Source organism: Dendrobates tinctorius, unplaced genomic scaffold, assembly GCF_039654945.1.
Source record: "Dendrobates tinctorius isolate UK_male_01 unplaced genomic scaffold, ASM3965494v1 ptg000126l, whole genome shotgun sequence".
Lineage (NCBI taxonomy): Eukaryota > Metazoa > Chordata > Amphibia > Anura > Dendrobatidae > Dendrobates > Dendrobates tinctorius.
The window spans coordinates 8,815,566-8,836,671 of NW_027361794.1; the positions used below are offsets into that span (position 1 = coordinate 8,815,566).

At 47.2% G+C, this 21,106-nt stretch overlaps 3 protein-coding genes across 5 annotated transcripts in view; 1 reads left to right on the top strand and 2 right to left on the bottom strand.

Moving 5' to 3' along the window:
- Positions 1-10,614, bottom strand: part of LOC141047325 (gastrula zinc finger protein XlCGF66.1-like) — a 56,750-nt gene extending 46,136 nt beyond the window's left edge. Inside the window, exon 1 of the mRNA XM_073542385.1 lies at positions 10,557-10,614. The gene's annotated coding sequence lies outside the window, so the exon portion shown is untranslated. The remainder of the gene's footprint in view (positions 1-10,556) is intronic.
- Positions 1-21,106, top strand: part of LOC141047286 (uncharacterized) — a 527,896-nt gene that overhangs the window by 402,159 nt on the left and 104,631 nt on the right. The gene's annotated exons all lie outside the window — the stretch shown is intronic.
- Positions 1-21,106, bottom strand: part of LOC141047344 (uncharacterized) — a 549,461-nt gene that overhangs the window by 166,039 nt on the left and 362,316 nt on the right. The gene's annotated exons all lie outside the window — the stretch shown is intronic.

Sequence of the window (21,106 nt, forward strand, 5' to 3'; positions counted from 1 at the left end):
CCAGTTTGCTCTGGGGCCGTTGATCTAGTACAAGTACACAGTCTCCACTTTGAAGGTGAGGAGGTGGAGTAGTAGTCTTCCCTGGGTGTTCCAAGTCTCGGAGTTTGGTATGTACGATTCGATGAAGAGTTTGCAGCCGGTGACGATGATTTCGGACCCAAGACGACACTCCAGTCCAGGGCTGAGGCTCTTCGGGGTCCAACTCCACCTCCGTGATCCCTTTACCCTCTCGTCCAAACAACAGAGAGTAGGGGGTATAGCCAGTAACTCGGTGTAGCCGGTTGTTGTAGACCCAAACTAATTCAGGGACATATTCTGGCCAACGGGCCTTCTTGTCACTCTCCAGAGTACGCAACATTTGAATTAATGTCCAATTAAATCGTTCACAGGCCCCATTTCCTTGTGGGTGATACGGTGTGGTCCGGGATTTATCAGTCCCATAGAGGTGGTGTAGTTCCTCCATAACTTTTCCCAAAAAACATGCTCCCTGATCAGAATGTATACGTTGGGGCAGCCGTACACTTGTATGAAGTTTCTGCAAATTGTGGAGGTGGCCGACTCCACAGTCTGGTCTTGAGTGGGGGTGACCACAGCGAACTTGGTGAAATGGTCCACCATGACGAGGCAGTGTTCGTATCCCTGGAATGCGGGACCAATGGTCAGATAATCTATCGTCAGGAGAGCAAGGGGTGCTGAGGTCACAATTGTCTGTATTGAGGCTTGTTGAGCGGGCGGTTTGGCTAATTGCATGAGCGGCAGGTCCGGCAAATTTCATCCACAACAGCTGGCAAGCGTGGGTGGTAAGCTTTTTGTTGCATCCACTGCAAGGTCTTTTTAGCTCCGAAGTGAGCCCCTTTTTCATGAGCCTCTCGAGCCAGTTCGTGGAGTTGGGCTCTGGGCGTAACCACCTGCCACACCGTCGTTAAGGTTGTCTGCGATGTTAATTTACGGTACAATAGTCCCTTTCAAATAACCAACCTCTCCCATTGTCGCAACATCAGCGACATGTCTTGAGTCAAAGTTTGTCATTGCTAATCTTTGGGTAAGTGGCCAGCGGCGACCCATGTCCGGAGAAGTCCAACTTCTTCGTCTTCTTGTTGCTGTTGTATCCACTTATCGCGAGATTGTTCCAGTATGCCCCTTGGGGTCTCCGGGGAAGATACTTTTTGATTGGCAGTTGTGAGCATGGCAGCGGCGAGGGAGAACGGTATCTCCTCCTCTTCTAATTCTTCGTCTCGATTTTTTCCTGGAGTTGTATGTCGAATCCTGGAGAGGGCGTCAGCATGGACATTCTCGGCCCCTCTTTTGTAGATAATTTTATACTTGAACTTCGCCATCCGGGCCACCCATCATTGTTCCAGAGCCCCCAATTTGACGTTTTCCAAATGAGCCAGCGGGTTGTTATCGGTCCGCACCACTACCTTGAAGCCCACTAGGTACTCTGCGAACCTCTCCGTCATGGCCCACACCGCTGCGAGGAGCTCGAGCTTGAAGGAGCTGTAATTGTCAGGGTTGCGCTCGGAGTCATGGAGTGAGCGACTTCCATATGCGATCACTCTCTCCCGGCCGTCTTGAACTTGTGACAACACAGCCCCGTCAGGGGCAGGATGAACGGTTGTGAGAAATCCCCAAGGCCAACACCTGGGCATCCGAGAGCGCAGCCTTGAGGTCTCGGAAGGCCTCTTCCTGAGGTTGTTGCCACTGGATTCTTCGTCCATTTGCCCCAGCGGGAGCCCCCTTTAGCAGGTCGTGCAAGGCTCGAGCTCGACGTGCAAAATTCCTTATGAAACGACGGTAATATCCGGCCAGCCCCAGAAAAGCCTGCACGTCTTTTACCTTCTCCGGGGTAGGCCACCCCTGAATAGCAGCAACCTTCTCCCGGGATGGCCTCACACCCTCTGCCAAGACGACATGACCCAGATACTTGATCTGAATCATAGAATCATAGAATCATAGAATCATAGAATCGTAGAGTTGGAAGGGACCTCCTGGGCCATCTGGTCCAACCCCCTGCTCAAAGCAGGATTCGCTAAATCATCCCAGTCAGATGTCTGTCCAGCCTCTGTTTGAAGACTTCCATTGAAGGAGAACTCACCACTTCTCGTGGCAGCCTGTTCCACTCATTGATCACTCTAACTGTCAAAAAGTTTTTTCTAATATCTAATCTGTGTCTCCTCCCATTCAGTTTCATCCCATTGCTTCTAGTCTTTCCTTGTGCAAATGAGAATAAAGTTGATCCTTCTACAATGTGACAGCCCTTTAGATATTTGTAGACAGCTATTAAGTCTCCTCTCAGTCTTCTCTTTTGCAAACTAAACATTCCCAAATCCTGCAACCTTTCCTCATAAGACAGGGTTTGCAGACCGGTCACCATTCTGGTCGCTCTTTTCTGAACTTGCTCCAGTTTGTTGATGTGTTTTTTAAAATGTGGTGCCCAAAACTGGACACAATATTCCAGATGAGGTCTGACCAAAGAGGAGTAGAGGGAAATAATGACTTCACGTGATCTAGACTGTATGCTTCTGTTAATACATCCTAGAATTGCATTTGCCTTTTTTGCTGCTGCATCACACTGTTGACTCATATTCAGTCTGTGATCTATTAGTATACCCAAGTCTTTTTCACATGTGCTGTCTGGGAGTGGAATAGATGGCATTTCTGAGGTTTTACCTTCAACCCATACTTTTGCAACCGGCCGAGCACCTGCCCCAATCGCTTTAGGTGGTCCTCGAATGTGGCAGCATAGACAATGATATTGTCCAGGTAGATCAACGTGGCCTCAAAATTGAGATCTCCCAGACACCGTTCCATCAACCGCTGAAAGGTCCCCGGGGCGTTGGCCAGTCCAAACGGCATTTGATTGAACTCAAATAGTCCCATAGGCAATATGAATGCCGTCTTGGCTCTATCTTCTTCTGACATGGGCACCTGCCAGCACCCACTGGCCAAGTCCAGAGTCGAAAAATACGTCGCCTTTCCCAAGGCAGACAAGGATTCTTTTATGCGGGGCAGTGGGTATGAGTCTTTAATAGTGCAAGCATTCAGTTTCCGATAATCTACACAGAATCGTAACGTACCATCTTTTTCCGGACCAACACAATAGGAGCCGCCCAGGAGCTTTGGCTTTCCCGTATCACCCCTTTCCGCAACATCTGGGCCAACAAAGTTTTCACCTCTTGGTAGAGGTGTGGAGGAATCTGTCGATATCGTTCCTGGATGGGGGCCGCTCCTGCTGTGGGAATTTCATGAGTGATGGCGGTGGTACACCCAAAATCTTCCTCATGACTAGCAAATACTTCATGGTACTGTCTGAGTAATGTTTTTATTTGTAAGAGCTGGGCTGAAGTTAACCCAGAGAGCTCGGCCCGCATCAGGATCTTTTGACCCTTCTCCTGAGCCGAGACTTCGGTGGCTTGTAGAGTTCGAATCGTTACTTCCCAAGGATCCTCAGATTGTACTCTCAATTGAACCGCAGGAGCCGGCAGCACTTTCACTAAAGGCCTTACTAGCTTGGCCAGTTCGGTCCGCGCTTTTAGAATGATGTCTTGGTCTTCGAGGTTGACGCAGCGCACCAGGACGGTTCCTTTTTGCACTGTAGCCAGGGAATGGGCCACCAATAAGCCAGGAGGTAAGCGCTCCGAGTGGCGTGGCTCCACCTGCATCTCCACGCCCTCCAAGGGTATCAAGGCTTGAATTGGCAGGGCCACCACAGTCTGCCCCAGAGGTACACAAGCAGGGGAGCCGTTGGCGTGATGACTTTGCCCAGAGCCTCGCCTTCCTGGCAGTCCTGATGTACCCGTGCTTCCCGCACCAGTTGCTGGAATACCTGTCCCTGAGCCGTGCACGAACCCCACTGCTTCAGGACCTTATGCGTAGGATTATTGCGAAGTAGGTTACCGAACTCTCGTAGTAGGTTCATGCTCAGGGTGACAGGATGCTGCTTATCAGTTTCTCCTTGAGTCAGTACCACCCCTCTGCGACCAAGGGATTTGCCGCACAACGTCACCTGCACCCACACCACCCCGGCAACCGGAACCGGTAGTTGATTGGCGGCTACTAGTCGGATCATGGGCCCCCACTGAGGTCTTTCTGCCTCCGGAAAATTTTGTCGAAAATAGGTTGCGAGCATAGTGGTTACTTGTGACCCCGTGTCCACCAGGCACCGGACAGCCCGGCCCTCCACTTCTGCCCAAACCACCGGACATTTTGCGACCAAATCTTCGGGACTTCCGCCACCCCTAATCGTGGTTTTCGGCTCCGAGCAGCATCCCCCCAGCCCAGAGCCCTCTAGTTTAATGGCCGCCGGGGTGGGTATTTCCCACGCCGTGGACACTCTCGGGAGAAGTGACCTGGTTCTCCGCACTCATATCAGCGGGCCTGTGCAGACTGCCCGCCCCGCGGGGAGTGTGACCCCCAGGGGCCGGGGTTAAAACTAGGTCGTTCAGTCCCGGTCTTAGTCCTTCTCTTCACTTCGGCCAACTCGCCCTTAATGTTCTTCAACTCTTGCTTCATCTCTTCCACCCACTGAGGCTCCTCGACTGCGTTCACGGAAGCCTCCACACCCCGGACCAGACCCATGGGGACTGCCATCCCTTGCTCCTGCTCTCGAACCCGTACTTGACTTCCCACCTCTGAAAAGCCTATACGGGGATTCATTCTGATCTGCTTCCGCAATGCCTGTTTTATTAATGGATCTCGCATTCCAGTCACCAGTAGGTCGCGTAGGGTAATGTCAATAGGTCCTACCCCTACACCATCCTTCCTTTCAATAGCCGTATGCAGTTCTTGGAGGACATTCATATACTCTGTGATCGTCTCCCCCTCTCCCTGCATTCGACTAAATAATCGGGTCCTCAATTCTCCCACATTAGTTGGGTCCCCATGGGTCTGTTCTACTATCTGTAAAACCTTATCAAAAGTGTTACGGTGTCCCGGGGGGTCTTAACATCACTGACCTCCGTACCTCCCCATCTAATGCCATGAGGGCTACTTCGGCATCCAGGTCAGGAGTCATTGGGTGCATCCGATAAAGTCCCCGCATCTGCTCTGTCCAGCTCCACAACATAGTATTAGAGCCGGAAAATCTAGGCAGGTTAGTCAGCATAGCCCCCAATGAAATGCTGGAACGGGGCCCTCATTATCTGTAGAGTTCACAGCCCTGCCCTAATCTGGGGCATCATTGTCTGTGCTCGGAGATTGCATCCTGTCGACTATGCCAAATGCAGGTACCAGCAGGTTCTCAAGATGCAGTGACGAGACACGAGACTGGGTGTGGTTTTGTAAAGCAACTTTTATGAACTGGAACCAGTAGGGCTGTGCTGAGCAACCCAAAAAGGGATAACACCAATTGTCCACGCAGGGACAACAATAACAGTACTTTGCTTATCGAGAATGCGACTAACCCGGCAAAGCCGACTTGTTATGAGCTCATTTTCTGCACCACCAGCTGGGAGTTCTCCTTCCGTTCTCCCTCTGGTAGTGACAGGAGGTAGTGAGGTTAGTTTAATTGGTAATGGGCTGCCACCTGATGAGGATAGTGATTGGATCTCTGGAGTATCAGACTGGATATAAGACAGCCAACGCCCTATCCTGTTGCTGGTGATTCAGTCTGTTTCTCAGGTCTTGGACTTCAGCTCTGCTCCAGTCATCTCAAGTTAAGTTTGTTTTTTGCTTATGTTCACACTTGCTCTTGTTGGTCAACTCAGTTTTTGTGTGGTCAGCCAGCCTGGCTGGGCTATGCAGAATTTCCACTCTTATTTATCTGTATTTGCCAATTTGCCTTTTTGTCCTTTATTAGATTGGCCTCTTTGTGCTCTGTCTCAGAATATTCCAGAGTGCTGATATAGTGGGAGAAGTCTAGTGACTTCAGGGTTAATTTTGTTATCAGAAGCGATTGACATTATTTTTGGTAGGGTTTTCTGGCAGATTGCAGACAGTATCTTTCCTTTCCTGTCCTTTCAAGTTAGTTTGGCCCCATCGTTTGCTCAGCCTATTTTTCTGCCTTTGTGTTTTCATCTTGCTTCACCGTCAATACATGTGGGGGGCTGTCTTTCCTTTGGGGTCTGCTCTGGGGAGTTAGTTTTCCTATTTTCTTACTTTAGGTTTATTTAGCTCTCCAGTTGTGACGAGGCATCCAGGACCACCGTAGGCACGCTCACGACTGCTTCTAGTTGTGTGTTAAGATCAGGGCTCTGCAGTCTGCATAGTTACCAACCTCTCTGGTTTTCTGAGACTTAGCGTATGTTGCTTTTTTTCCTCCTCGGTGACCCATTCATAACACCGGCTATTATGGGCCTCGAAACAGCCAACTATGGGTCCTTATCTCCTAAAGTCAACTTATCCTTCCAGAAGTCCTTCGGCGTTGCTGGTGTGTCTGCTTTGAAGACGCTGAGGTGCCTGTTTCGACGCCGCGGGTGTGGCTGCTTTGACGTTTCAACCGCTGAGTCAAGCTGCTGAAGAACGGCCGCGACTTCTGGGCGTTTCAAGAACCAGGATAAGTTGGGCACAACAGGCACTGAAGGATCTTGGCTGTTGGGGCACAACAGGCCCTGAAGGGTCTTGTGTTGTGAGTTCATTTTCCCCTTCGTCACTGAGGTCTGGTGAACTCCCTATTCTGGTGAAGGAAGGTAATGAGCCTGATTATCAGGTACCTGAACCTGATGAGGATGACTGGCTGAGTGGAGTCACGGACTGGATATAAGGCTGCCGACGCCCTTCTGCCCTGTGGGTGATTTCTCTGTGGACTTCTAGGACACCAGTCTGATTCCTGCTCCTCTAAGCTAAGTTTTTCTGCTTTGCCTGTTTGCATTAGTGTTTTGTTTTTGTTTTCCTTGCTTTTCTGGATTCTGCCATTCCCTGCTGGGGTGAGCTGAATCTCCTTTTGCCTGTAGCTCTGTCTTCAGAATATTCCTGAGTACTGACATAGCTTTTTTGAAGCCTAGCGTTTTCAGGGCCTTTTTCACTGTCAGTCTGTTGGCTCTTATTTTCATAGGGTTTTTCACGAATTGCAGACAGCAGCCTTCCTGTCCTTTTCTATCTAGCTAGATTGGGCCCCGTCTTTGCTCAGTCTATCTTTCTGCCTGTGTTAGTGTTTTCATCTTTCTTCACCATCATTATATGTTGGGGGCTGCCTATTGCTTTGGGGTCTGCTCTGGGGCAGTTTAGTTTCCCCTTTCTTTCTTTAGGCCTAGCTATTTCTCCGGCTGTGATCGAGGGGTCTAGGGCATCGTAGGAACCCCCCACGGCTACTGCTAGTTGTGTTGATAGGTTCAGGGGTCTGCAATCCGATAGCTGCCAACTTCTCTGGTTTTCTGGACTTAGCTAGCATTTCTGTTTTTGCCTCCTACGGTGACTCAATCATAACAGTCTTGGATGTTGGGGCACAACAGGCCCTGAAGGATCTTGGGTGTTGGGGGCACAACAGGCCCTGGGGTAATCCTCTGGGAAATGACCCCCTGTAAAACTCAGCAGGGACGGACTCTCAGAAAGTCTCAACCGGCTCCCGGCTCCAAAGCGGGAATGCGTCACAGTTGCAGAAGTGACGGTTGGCAGGCCTACACTCAGGGCCCCTCGGTAGGCGGGAAGTAGGCCTCGATTGGCGACTGTGGCGAGATGATGTCCACTGTAGTCGGTGATGAGAAGGCCGCAGCCGCGGGCTGAGGCAGGGAGGCAGTGTACAGGCCACCGCAGAGGGCTGATGTCTCGTCACAGCGGAGACTGGGGGTCACGGGCCAGCTGCACCAGTGCGTGAAGCAGCGGTAATGACTGTGGCTGACCACAGGCGGAGAGCAGCCCCAGAATGAGGTAAAGCACAAGTCTTTTGCCGGTGTGTTCGTCGCTTACCCTCCACAGACCCCTGGCGGTCTTCCTGCGGATCAACATCTGTCAAACCAGCCCTTTCTATCTTCCACGGCTTCCTGTCGCCTGTCAGCCTTTCTGCCAACTGCCTTCTCAGCATGTTCCCTCCTCCTTTTATCCTTGCCCCGCCCCCTGCTGCTCTGTCCCCTTCAGTCGCCCGCTCTCCTTCATTGTCCCCCGGGTCCCGTTCCTTCTGGAACCCAGATGGCTGCCCCCTTGGTTCCGGCCCAGACACCTTACGGGAGTCCTCCTCCCTACATCTACAAGAAGGCCGCTGGTTGACGGGATTGGAAGTGATAGACAAATTTGAGCTGCCGAGATTTCATTTGATGTTATGTAGTCAATTAAAGCATTATGTATTAGACCTCCTTCAGGATGTGAGGAAGGAAATCGATTCAGAAATATGGGAGGACTTGGTTACCAAAGACATTGGAGAAATATCTATCACCTCAATATATGGGATGCTGAGGGACATATTACGCCCTTCAGGGAAGGGCAAAATATTTCACAAATGGGAAAAACATATACTTGATGAAGAACTTGTGCATAAGATTCTGCGGGGCTGGGAATTGGTAAGAAAGCATATCATCAATGAACAATGGAGAGATAGTCAGTTCAGAATAAGGCATAAAACAATATGTGGCTTCAATATACCTCCGACTCCGCAGAATCCTGATAGGCAGACAAGTTGCCCAAAATGTACAATGCCCAAAACAGACACAGAACATGGATTGTGGTCATGTCCCAGGGCACAAGAACTCTGGTTAAAAGTCCAGGATATGTATCTGAAGGTATGTGGAATATGGGTAGAAGTAGATCCATTGTGTTGGTTGTTTCACTTTACGACGGGTAAAACAAGAGGGGGACGGCTACATGACTTGTTTCACACCATTGCGATGGTGACAAAACGTCTAATTCTGCAACGCTGGCTTGCTAAAACACTTCCAGGGATAAAAAAGATCAAGGAAGGTTTAACATCGGTCTTATTTTTGGAAAAAAGAGAAACAGAAAGAAATAAAGATAAAATGATGAAAAATTTCTTTAAAAAATGGAGAGTGTTTATAGAAACGTCACTCACCACCAGAGAAATTCAAGACTTACTGAGCGCCTTTGTGGATTCGGAGTGGTATCTATTAGAAGATTTGAGTGGTAATCTGGGTAAACTGAAATGTGTTATATGAGCTATATGGAGGATAAGGTGGAGCTGGTGATAAGCTGTCTGATTTCAATCAATGTAATCTATGAAAATGTGGACGCAAGGGGGTTCGATAATTTTATATTTGTTAAGTTTATTTTTGCTTCTATTCAGGCTTAGGTGATAAGCATGCTTAAATATGTTCTTTGTAACAAATCAATGCAACGGTTATAACTTGTAATATGCAACTTCATTACAAAATCAATAAAAATGATGTTTCAAAAAAAAAAAAAGAAGCATTTCAAGGTCCTGGCGTGACCTAACCAGTCTCCAGAACTGAACTCAACAGAAAATCTTTGGAGGGAGCTGAATGTTGCCAAGAGACAGCCCCGAAACCTGAAAGATCTGGAGAAGATCTGTATGGAGGATTGGGCCAAAAATTCTGTTTTCCTATTGTATCAAATACTTATTTCATGCAATAAAATTCAAACTAATTATTTAAAAATCATACTATGAGATTTTCTTTTTTTATTTTTAGATTCTGTCTCTCACAGTTGAAGGTGGGAAAACTTGCAAAATCTGCAGTGTATCAAATACTTATTTTCCTACTGTATCCTAAGACAATTTGTTCTCCAAGAATCAAATAGCGCTCTTTCCCTCCCGAGTCTCGCCGTGTGGGTATGAAGTACTGTACAGTCACATATGGGGTATTCCCACATTCATCTGAAATTTACAAATTTTGGTGCCATTTTTACCTATTTCCCCTTGTAAAAAGGTAAAAATGGGGCTAAAACAATTTTTTTGTGGTAAAATGTAAATACTTTTTCTTCATCGCTCAATTATATGAAATTCTGGGACAAAGATGAAGTAATTGAGGAGTGGAGTTTGTAAAATGGTGTCTCTTATTGTCTTATTGGGGGGTTCTGCTGTTCTGGGACTCTGATAATGTGACATGGCCCCTCAGACCGTCGCTCCTTCCCTTCTGAGCTTTGCACTGAGCCTCAAATGTAGCTTTCCACCACTTATGGGGCATTGGCGCACTCAGGAGAAATTGAAAATGTTAAAAATTACAGACTTGGGGACAGAGCAACAATTTAGTGGAGAAGAATGGTCGTATCTCATTTACTCGGCTCAATGTTATACAATTCTGTGACTCCCCTGAGGGTTAGGAATACTCACTGCTCCCCGACATGAATCCCCCAGAGGTGGAGTGTGTAACATGGGGTCACTTGTGGGGTCTCTGCTGTTATGGCTTGTCAGGGGCTCTTCACATGTGACATGGCGTCCGCAATCTATTCCAGCCAAAATGGCGTCCCTTCCCTTCCGAGCCTATGGGGCATCGGCGCACTCAGGAGACATTGCACAACATGGTGTATGGGGTCATTTCTCCTGTTACCTTTATGAAAATGCAAAATTTGGGGCTAAAGTGACATTTATGTGAGGAAAAAAGTAAAATGGTCATTTTTTCCTTCCACATCGCTAAAATTCCTGTCACACTATCCGAATTCAGATATTGTCCTGTCAGGAAGGAGAATACAGGGAATAAAGGGTTAATAGGACTCACAGGAGGAAACGGCCCAGAAAGGAGAAGATCCAGGAGCGTCTGCCATATATACGGCTGCTCTGTGTGCACAGGACCTGTGATGAGGTCACAGGAGGGGAGGAGTCAGGGGTCACATGATCAGCGGCCTCAGTGTATGTAGGACTCTGCTCCGCTCCCCACAATCAGCTGCATGGTGATCTCCGAGTATTTTGGCGTGCCCTGAGATTTAGTTTTCGTCGTCTCAGCTGCATGATTTGCGACTTGTAGACAGGCTGAATACATGTGGGAATTCCCTAACAAACAGGCATTCCTTACATGCATTCAAGCTGTCTAGCAGTCACAAATCATGCAGCTGAGACGACGAAAACTAAATCTCTGAGCACACCAAAATACTCGGAGGACACCCGAGCAACGAGTATACTCTCTCATCACTACTAGTTACATAAGAGACTCCAAATATATTGCCACCATCTTCAGTACTTTTAAATGGCAAAAAAATTATAGATGGTTATCATGTGATGTCATAGGCTTGTATCCTTCTATCGTTTGTGATACTGCAATGACCAGACTAGCATATCACCTGGATAAGTACAGTATTTATGATGTGGAAATCAGTGAATTCCTTTTGTCAGTAATGGATGTTTTATTAAAACATAATTATTTTTCTTTTGATAATAGGTGTCAGCATGGGGGCCAAATTCTCACCCTCACTGGCAAATATTGTCATGTGTCATTGGGAGGAATTGTTTTTGTATAATGAAAAAAATCTGTGTGTTAAAAACATCATATGGTTTGGTCGTTATATCGACGACCTCCTCCTAGTTTGGGATGGCCCGCAGGAGGAAGCCGTTAAATTTATGGAATATATTGGTAAAAATCAATTCTATTTAAAATTTACTTATGCTTTCATGAATGTTCTATTCATTTTGGGGATTTGACTCTGATTGGTAATGTCATCTATATATATAAAACTGAATTTATGTTTGTGTGTATCACCAACCAATCACGAAGCTTCTTTCATTTCACCAGAGCTGTTCAAAAGAAGCTGAGCTGTGATTGGTTGCTATGAGCAAGTTTTCCCACTTGACAACACCTCAGCAGACACTGACGTGGGAGAAATCTAGCATCCCTGGGAACATAAGCTCCCAGCCATTGTCTGCCCCCTAGAAAGGAGCAGCGAGCACATGACAGAAATGAATCCCCCCTCCCTTGCCTATATACCCATCGCACATCCTCCATACCAAACCGTCAAAGTGTGAAAAAACGGATCCGTTGCAGATTTGCAAAAAACTGATGCACCGGATCTGATTTTTGGACGGATCCGTTGCAGCAGCCAGTGTATGAAATTTAAAGGAACAGAACTCTGGAAAAGGGGAGAGAGAGAGACCCCAGGGTCTCTTAAAGGCATCATTGGTATGGAAATTAGGGCAAATTCACACTGTGTTTTGGTACTGACCCCAGGCTTCTCTTAAAGGGATCCCCGGTATGGAAGTCAGGGCAATTGCCATCAAATGCTCTGTTACTGATCCCAGGCTCTCTTAAAGTGATCGCCTGTATGGAAGATAGGGCAAATCCCTCAGCGCTCTGATTCTGACCCCAGAGTTCTATTAAAGGGATCAATTGTATGCAAGTAAGGGCAAATCCACTCAGCGCTCTGGTTCTGACCCAAGGCCCCTCTTAAAGGGATCCCAGGTATGGAAGTGAGGGCAAATCCACTTTGAGCTTTAGTACTGACCCCAGGCCTCTCTTAAAGGGATCCCCGGTATGGAAGTTGGGACCGTTCCACTCAGCACTCTGGTTCTGACCCCAGACTGACGGGATGATGTGGGATATTAGGGGTAGTAGTCTGGTGGCTCTGGCTGACGGGATGATGTGGGATATTAGGGGTAGTAGTCCGGAAGCTCTGGCTGATGGGATGATGTGGGATATTAGGGGTAGTAGTCTGGTGGCTCTGGCTGATGGGATGATGTGGGATATTAGGGGTAGTAGTCCGGTGCCTCTGGCTGATGGGATGATGTGGGATATTAGGGGTACTAGTCTGGCAGCTGTGACGGGATGATGTGGGATATTAGTGGCAGTTGTCTGGTGGCTCTGGCTGATGGGATGATGTGGGATATTAGGGGTAGTAGTCCGGTGGCTTTGACGGGATGATGTGGGATATTAGGGGTAGTAGTCCGGTGGCACTGGCTGACGGGACAATGTGGGATATTAGGGGTAGTAGTCCGGTGGCTTTGACGGGATGATGTGGGATATTAGGGGTAGTAGTCCAGTGGCTTTAGCTGACGGGATGATGTGGGATATTAGGGGTAGTAGTCCAGTGGCTCTGGCTGACGGGATGATGTGGGATATTAGTGGTAGTAGTCCAGTGGCTTTAGCTGACGGGATGATGTGGGATATTAGGGGTAGTAGTCCAGTGGCTCTGGCTGACGGGATGATGTGGGATATTAGGGGTAGTAGTCCAGTGGCTTTAGCTGACGGGATGATGTGGGATATTAGGGGTAGTAGTCCAGTGGCTCTGGCTGACGGGATGATGTGGGATATTAGGGGTAGTAGTCCAGTGGCTTTAGCTGACGGGATGATGTGGGATATTAGTGGTAGTAGTCCAGTGGCTTTAGCTGACGGGATGATGTGGGATATTAGGGGTAGTAGCCCGGTGGCTTTGACGGGATGATGTGGGATATTAGGGGTAGTAGTCCGGTGGCTCTGGCTGACGGGATGATGTGGGATATTAGGGGTAGTAGTCCGGTGGCACTGGCTGATGGGATGATGTGGGATATTAGGGGTAGTAGTCTGGTGGCTCTGGCTGATGGGATGATGTGGGATATTAGGGGTAGTAGTCCGGTGTCTTTGGCTGATGGGATGATGTGGGATATTAGGGGTAGTAGTCCGGTGCCTCTGGCTGATGGGATGATGTGGGATATTAGGGGTACTAGTCTGGCGGCTGTGACGGGATGATGTGGGATATTAGTAGCAGTTGTCTGGTGGCTCTGGCTGATGGGATGATGTGGGATATTAGGGGTAGTAGTCCGGTGGCTTTGACGGGATGATGTGGGATATTAGGGGTAGTAGTCCGGTGGCACTGGCTGATGGGACAATGTGTGATATTAGGGGTAGTAGTCCGGTGGCTTTGACGGGATGATGTGGGATATTAGGGGTAGTAGTCCAGTGGCTTTAGCTGACGGGATGATGTTGGATATTAGGGGTAGTAGTCCAGTTGCTCTGGCTGACGGGATAATGTGGGATATTAGTGGTAGTAGTCCAGTGGCTTTAGCTGACGGGATGATGTGGGATATTAGGGGTAGTAGTCCAGTGGCTCTGGCTGATGGGATGATGTGGGATATTAGTGGTAGTAGTCCAGTGGCTCTGGCTGACGGGATGATGTGGGATATTAGGGGTAGTAGTCCAGTGGCTTTAGCTGACGGGATGATGTGGGATATTAGGGGTAGTAGTCCAGTGGCTCTGGCTGACGGGATGATGTGGGATATTAGGGGTAGTAGTCCAGTGGCTTTAGCTGACGGGATGATGTGGGATATTAGGGGTAGTAGTCCAGTGGCTTTAGCTGACGGGATGATGTGGGATATTAGTGGTAGTAGTCCAGTGGCTTTAGCTGACGGGATGATGTGGGATATTAGGGGTAGTAGCCCGGTGGCTTTGACGGGATGATGTGGGATATTAGGGGTAGTAGTCCGGTGGCTCTGGCTGATGGGATGATGTAGGATATTAGGGGTAGTAGTCCGGTGGCTCTGGCTGATGGGATGATGTAGGATATTAGGGGTAGTAGTCCGGTGGCTCTGGCTGACGGGATGATGTGGGATATTAGGGGTAGTAGTCCGGTGGCACTGGCTGACGAGATGATGTGGGTTATTATAGTGAATGTGGCTATGCGGAGTGGGTGGGGCTCTACACTCAGCTTTATATATAGATATCATCATAATTTGTTATAGCTAACCATAGTTAGTTACTATGCCGAGGCAGCGCCGGGCTCTTCAGCTAGTTAATGATATAGCTGCCTTATCACCTTATGAAAAACCCACAGCAAGCAACTCTACTCTTATGGCCAATTCCTGCCATCCCCAGCATGTAATCAAAACTCTCCCTTTTGGGAAACTTATTAGATTAAAACAGAAATGTACTAGTAAGGATGTTTTCTCAAAAGATTCTGATATAGTTTAAATTATGAGGGGCTATACTGGTGATAATCTTAATGGGAATCTTTCACCCCATTTTTCAAGTATCAGTTGCTGGCACCGCAATCAGGGACTTATCTACAGCATTCTGTAATGCTGTAGATAAGCCCCTGATGTAACCTGAAAAAAAGGTAAATGAGTTACATTATACTCACCCAGGGGTGGTCCGTGTCCGGTTTTGGTCTGATGGGTGTCGCGGTCCGGGCCGGCGCCTCCCATCTTCTAACGGTGATGTCTTCTTCTTTACTGCCTGTTATGGCTACTGCGCAGGCGCACTGCTCTGCCCTGTTGAGGGCAGAGCAGAGTCCTACAGTGCGCATTACAGAATGCTGTAGATAAGCCCCTGATGGCGGTGCCAGCAGCTGATACTCGAAAAATGGGGTGACAGATTCCCTTTAATAAAGCTATGGAAAGAATAAATACTGTCAAATGGGAACAGCTTTAAAAAAAAAAAAAAAAAAAAGAAAACCAATAAATTCAATATCTCACATTCTTCCATTACCTTTAGCACTCAATATAGTTTGCAATATAGACAGATTGTTTCAATTACAGGGAAATATCTTCCCGCTTTACTCATAAAACAGATCATTTTAGTTCGGTTCCTAATTCTGTTATGTATCCCATCCATGATTTTATTAATTCCAATACTTCCTTTATTTATTGCATTAAATGTACTATTTGTAATATTCAGTATGTTGGCTGCACCACTTGCCCTCTAAACATCAGAATCAGACGCCATCTTGCAGATACAAGTAATCCGGACGCTTTCTCCACGTCACTTCATTACCTGCCACAATGGAGCAGTTAACTCTTTCTTGTTTCATGCAATTGAAAAAGTGCACAAAGCTCACAGAGGTGGCAATTCTAAATATAAATCACCTGGGAGAGAATCTTTTTGGATTTTTACTTTAAACTCCAGGGCTCCCTCAGGTCTGAATGCCAGACGAGACCTTAGAAAACGCTATTAATACAGCAATTCATGAAACTGCATTTGATGTCATTCCAGTACATTATTTTTTGTCATAAAATTTTTGTGCTTTTTATGTATATTTTTCTTTTTTTGTATATATTCATTGTTTCTCTTTTGTGTTTTTGCTTTTGTGAAATGCATATAGTATAGCACTTAATTGTCCAGCCAATCATGTTGTTGGCTGCCATATAAATATGCTGTTCAGTGTGCGCACAGCCAGATCTTGAGAAAGACCTCGCGTCGAAACGCGTAGCTCTGTGTTCCCATGCAGTGCTGCCAGACATTATGTGCCTGAGAAATATTTTAATGCCATTTTGAAAATAAATATTGGTTTTTAACCGTCACCTGACATCGCTGGATCCTTCCTTTTTTTGTACTGATGTTTCACATACATTGTTTGGTTTCCTGACACCCCTCACTATCACTTTACCTGATTGATCACTACCAGATAGCTCTATGCAGCATTATTCATCTTGGTCTTGCCAACAGGGTTTCACCCTGAACCTCGTGCATCACTGAGGATGCTGAATGCTTGCGTGGTGTGGGCCAGTCTGTTCTCCATGGTGATACAGCCATCCTTCGACATTCCAGTCACTCCCTCTCGGCGACTACGTCCAATCAGATGTGCCCAGCGGCGGATTTACCTGGGATGGCGTGTGACGCTGTTTCCTGGATCCTTCCTGTTACACACCACTCAAGAACATCTCAAATGCATTTACCCACGTGGGGTATACTCACTCCATGTGAGCTCTGGTTGGCATTTGCCCCAGGCCGTTCGGTTTACACCAATAATCCATCAGGGGTATGTCCCAACCACTATTAGGTGTCATGCCAATAACATGAATCTGGATAGGAAAGGGCTGGTATAAACAATAACCACCAATGTGATTGGCTTACACTGGCAGAATCAATCATGTGTTCCATAGATATGACCGGGGAACAGCCCCAATTCCTTTAGAAACACTCCCACTTTATCCCAGAGTTAAGCGCCCATCACACATAGAGATCTCGCGTCAATTTTTGTGACGCAACAGCGATCTCACTAGCAAGATCGCTGTGTGTGACACTGACCAGCGACCGGCCCCCCTGCCGGGTATCGCTGATCGTCCTGGAATAGCCAGGACATTTTTTTGATTGCTGTTCTCCCGCTAGCTAGCACGCATCGCTGCGTGTGACAGGCGGGAGACCAGCAATCAGCGCGCTGGTAACTAGGGTAAACGCAGGGTTTCTAAGCAGCGCGCGTCACTTAGAAACCCGATGTATACCATAGTTACCAGCGCGCTGATGCAGGGAGCTGGTAACCAAGGTACACATCGGGTTTCTAAGTGACGCGCGCTGCTTAGAAACCCGATGTGTACCTTAGTTAATAATAATAATAACAATAATTTTATTTTTATAGCGCCAACATATTCCGCAGCACTTAACATTATAGAGGGGACTTCTACAGACAATAGACATTACAGCATAGCATATCAAAACAGATACCAATAGGAATGAGGGCCCTGCTCTCAAGCTTACAATCTATAAGGGAAAAGGGGAGACACAAAAGGTGGGTGGTAACAGTTGATTTTATTTAGTTACCAGCTCCCTGCACCAGCGCACTGGTAGCTAAGGTACACAGTGACGCCGGGCGCTCGTTGTCGCTGGTGCTGATCGCTGGTGAAGCTGTCTGTTTGACAGCTCACCAGCGATCATGTAGTGACACACCAACGATCCTGACAAGTTGATATCGTTGTCGGGATCGCTGGTGCGTCGCTGTGTGTGACGGGGCCCTTACTCTGCTTGCCTGGATTAGTGCAGGACCTTGGTTTGTTGGACACTTATCCATACCCTCTCTGAGGAAGCTGAGGTGGCGAAACGCACGTAATAGGGAACATTGGTAAATATCTCATCTTTATCTGTATACTACTGGCATGTCATCTATAGGATGTGTAATCTCCATCTCTTGTTAGGATGTTTCCTCCTTTATATGGGCTGTAATATATTCCTGGAATATTCCATATAGCACTTGCTGCACTTTATATCTCCTGTTTTTATTCCAGGAATGTAATGCGCTGTTATCTCTTATTCTCTTACTATTTATTCCCTCTGCTCTGTGTCCTCTCATTATATAAGCTATTCATTCATAAGTGCACAGTATCTATTCACCTTATAAACTGATATCAAGTGATATATCTACAATCCGTATATATATATCTATGTATGGATTTATCTTATACTCAATAAATAGGGTGCAATTAATCTCATTTCCACCTTGATAGTGACACTCTCTTAAGGGTATGTCACACTAAACGAGATCTCTAGCGATATCGCTAAAGCGACACAGATTTTATGACGACAGCAGGGACATCGCTGGCGATGTCGATGTGTGTGACATGTAGCGGCGACGTGGCCCCTGCTGCGATGTCGCTGATCGTGCATGAACGTTCAGGACCGTATTTTGATCGTTGGCGTCCCGCTGGTGACCCTGAATCGTTGTGTTTGACCCCTTTTGTGAACGACGGGCGACCTCGTTGGCGACTAATATATGACAGCGGCACAGGCGGGACTAGGTTTCTTTTGTAACGCCCCTCTACTCCGACTGGTGGCCACAACATCACCTCAGCAATAAATGAAAACGTCTAGTGCGCCCCCATCCATTGTTCCAGCGCGCTTAGTGGATAAACCAACGTTCTGTTTCTAGTCCTTTGTGCGTTGTTGCGAGGATAGTATCGTGTGTGGCTGGTTTTGGATCCTGTCGGAGTCACAACTGCGCTTCATCTGTAATTTCTACCATCTGGATTTTGAATTACCTTTGCAAGGTACATTTTTTTTCCTTTTTTTTTTTTAATTTTTAAACCTTTATATACTTTTTGTTATATCTACAGCTGTGTGATACCCTTTGCCGCGCCCACCCCTGCCATTTTAGTTGAGGTAGTCTATTTGTAATATTTGTTCCTCAATAACATTTTCAAAGCTAGCAATCTTTTCACAGCCGCGCCCGCTCCCGCCATTTTTGGCTTTTCAAAGCTCGTTTTTTTTCTGTTTTGTTTTTTTTTGGTGCATTTTTCTAAATCACTTTTCTCTTCTTAACCGGGCAGGTTTCACATAATGTACATGTCCACCGCAGAGCGTGTGATTGTGGCGGCAGCTTTACTGATGGAGGGAGATCGACAAGAAGAGGCGCGGGTGGAAGAGAGGCGCTCCAAACGAAAGCGTCGCATGTGGACCAGAGAATGGCTGGAGCAGCGGTCCAAATTCACCCATTTGCATCTAGTGAGGGAGTTACAGGAGAAGAATCCGCAGGATTTCCGAAATTATCTACGGATGTCGGAGGATTCATTCAAGCTCTTACTGGAATGTGTGAGGCCACTCATTGAACGGCAGGATACACGGATGCGTGCAGCAGTTTCGGCTGAGGAACGTCTGGCAGTAACGCTGCGATTCCTGGCAACCGGACGTTCAATGAAAGATTTGGAATTTTCAGCTGCTGTTTCTAGATCACTACTCAGCGTGTTAATCCATGAGACATGCAACGCCATCGTCCGCAGTTTACGGAGCTACATGCCTTTTCCAAAATCCGTGGCGGAATGGAAACAAATTGCTTCGGATTTTGAGCGTATTTGGCAGTTCCCAAACTGTGGGGGTGCTTTGGATGGCAAACATGTTCGCATCACGCAACCAGCCAACAGCAACAGTTTTTTCTATAACTACAAGGGCTACTTCAGCGTGATCCTCATGGCCCTTGTGAACGCCAATTATGAATTTATAAATGTTGATGATGGCATGAACGGGAGGGTTTCAGACGGAGGCGTTTTGGAGCACGCTATTTTTGGGGAACGCTTTAATAACTCAGAACTGCATTTACCAACCAACATGGACACCACCGCGAACCTTAACTTTGTGTTTGTGGCCGATGAAGCCTTCCCCCTTCATGCGCATATGTTGAAGCCGTACCCACAAAACACTTTGACAGAGGAAAGGCGCATTCTTTTAAATTACAGACTGTCAAGGGCACGCCGCGTAGTTGAGAATGCGTTCGGCATCATGGCCAACCGCTTCTGGGTTTTCCACACTCCAATCAACATGAAGCTGGAATCTATAGACTCCGTGGTGTTGGCCTGTTGCGTGCTGCACAATTTCCTACGGCAACGCGATGCTGCAGCATACAGTCCGCCTGGCTTCATGGACTCAGACAGCAATGGTGACGTGGTGCTGGGAGAATGGCGAGACAATGATCCCGCTATTGCTGGACTTCAACCTGTAAATCTTGGCCGGACCAAGGACGATGCAAAGGCTTGCCGAGACAAGTACTGCCAATACTTCAACGGACCTGGTGCTGTGACTTGGCAGGATACATTTTACTCTATGATGGCACTTTTGCACATAGCCACTAGATGGAGCTATAACATGAAATTTGCCTGAATTTTTATATCTACACATGGTTTACACAAACTATATTTTCTTGTCTTAACTATATACTATTTCACATTATAAGCCGTGTATTTTTGTAATTATTTGTATGTAGACATGATTGATTACCACTTCGGTCTCTGTAAAAACAATACCCTTTAACCCCTTTCCAACATCGGGCGTAAATGATTTGATTTGTGCTCCGACGCCGAGCCCACATCTTTTCCAGCACATGTCAGATGTTTTGAACAGCTGACATGTGCCCCTAACAGCAGCATTTAATGAGCACTTTCGGCAAGCACGCTGTAAATCCCGCCCATAGGTGATCCCATCATGTGAACGCGGGTCATCGATAGGTTGGCATGACAACCAGCGTTCTCTAGCAGACCTCTATGGTTGTCACTGCCGAATTGCTATGAGCTCCGCCCACTAGTTGAAAACACATAAACCAGGGATCGCTGAACTCCCGCTCTACATTTAACATGGGCAAAACATTACTCAGACAACACAGGGTGAGGGTAACAGTGTGGCAATGCTTTATTGAACCAAAAAACAGACAGATAACACATAGAACATTCCCAGCAAAATTATAATAGCACCTGTGATTTCAGAGCTTCCAGGGTCGCTACCCCACCTGTGACATGCACACAGGAGGTCACAACAAGTGTAGGAAGATGACAGTCCATACAAGGCCAGTTGATCCGAGGATCACAGCCTGGCTTCTCCAAACGTATCCATGGTTCAGCAATAGTCAATGGAGCAGATCTGTATTCTTCCAACCGAGGCTGAAAACACCTAGGTTGTTTCCTATAGAATAATAGATCCGTGTCCCTCGTGATGGAGCCATGATGTAAAATGGCTGCTGTCCTGTCTCTGGTCCTTTGGATGTATGGATGTCTTGGCAGAATCTCTCTGGCAGCTCTGGCTTTAAACAGAGACTTCGGCCAATCCAGTTATTAGGAAATGCTTCATCAAGATCCTCGCGGACTACTCTTGAATAATGTGGAGGGGCCCTATCTTGT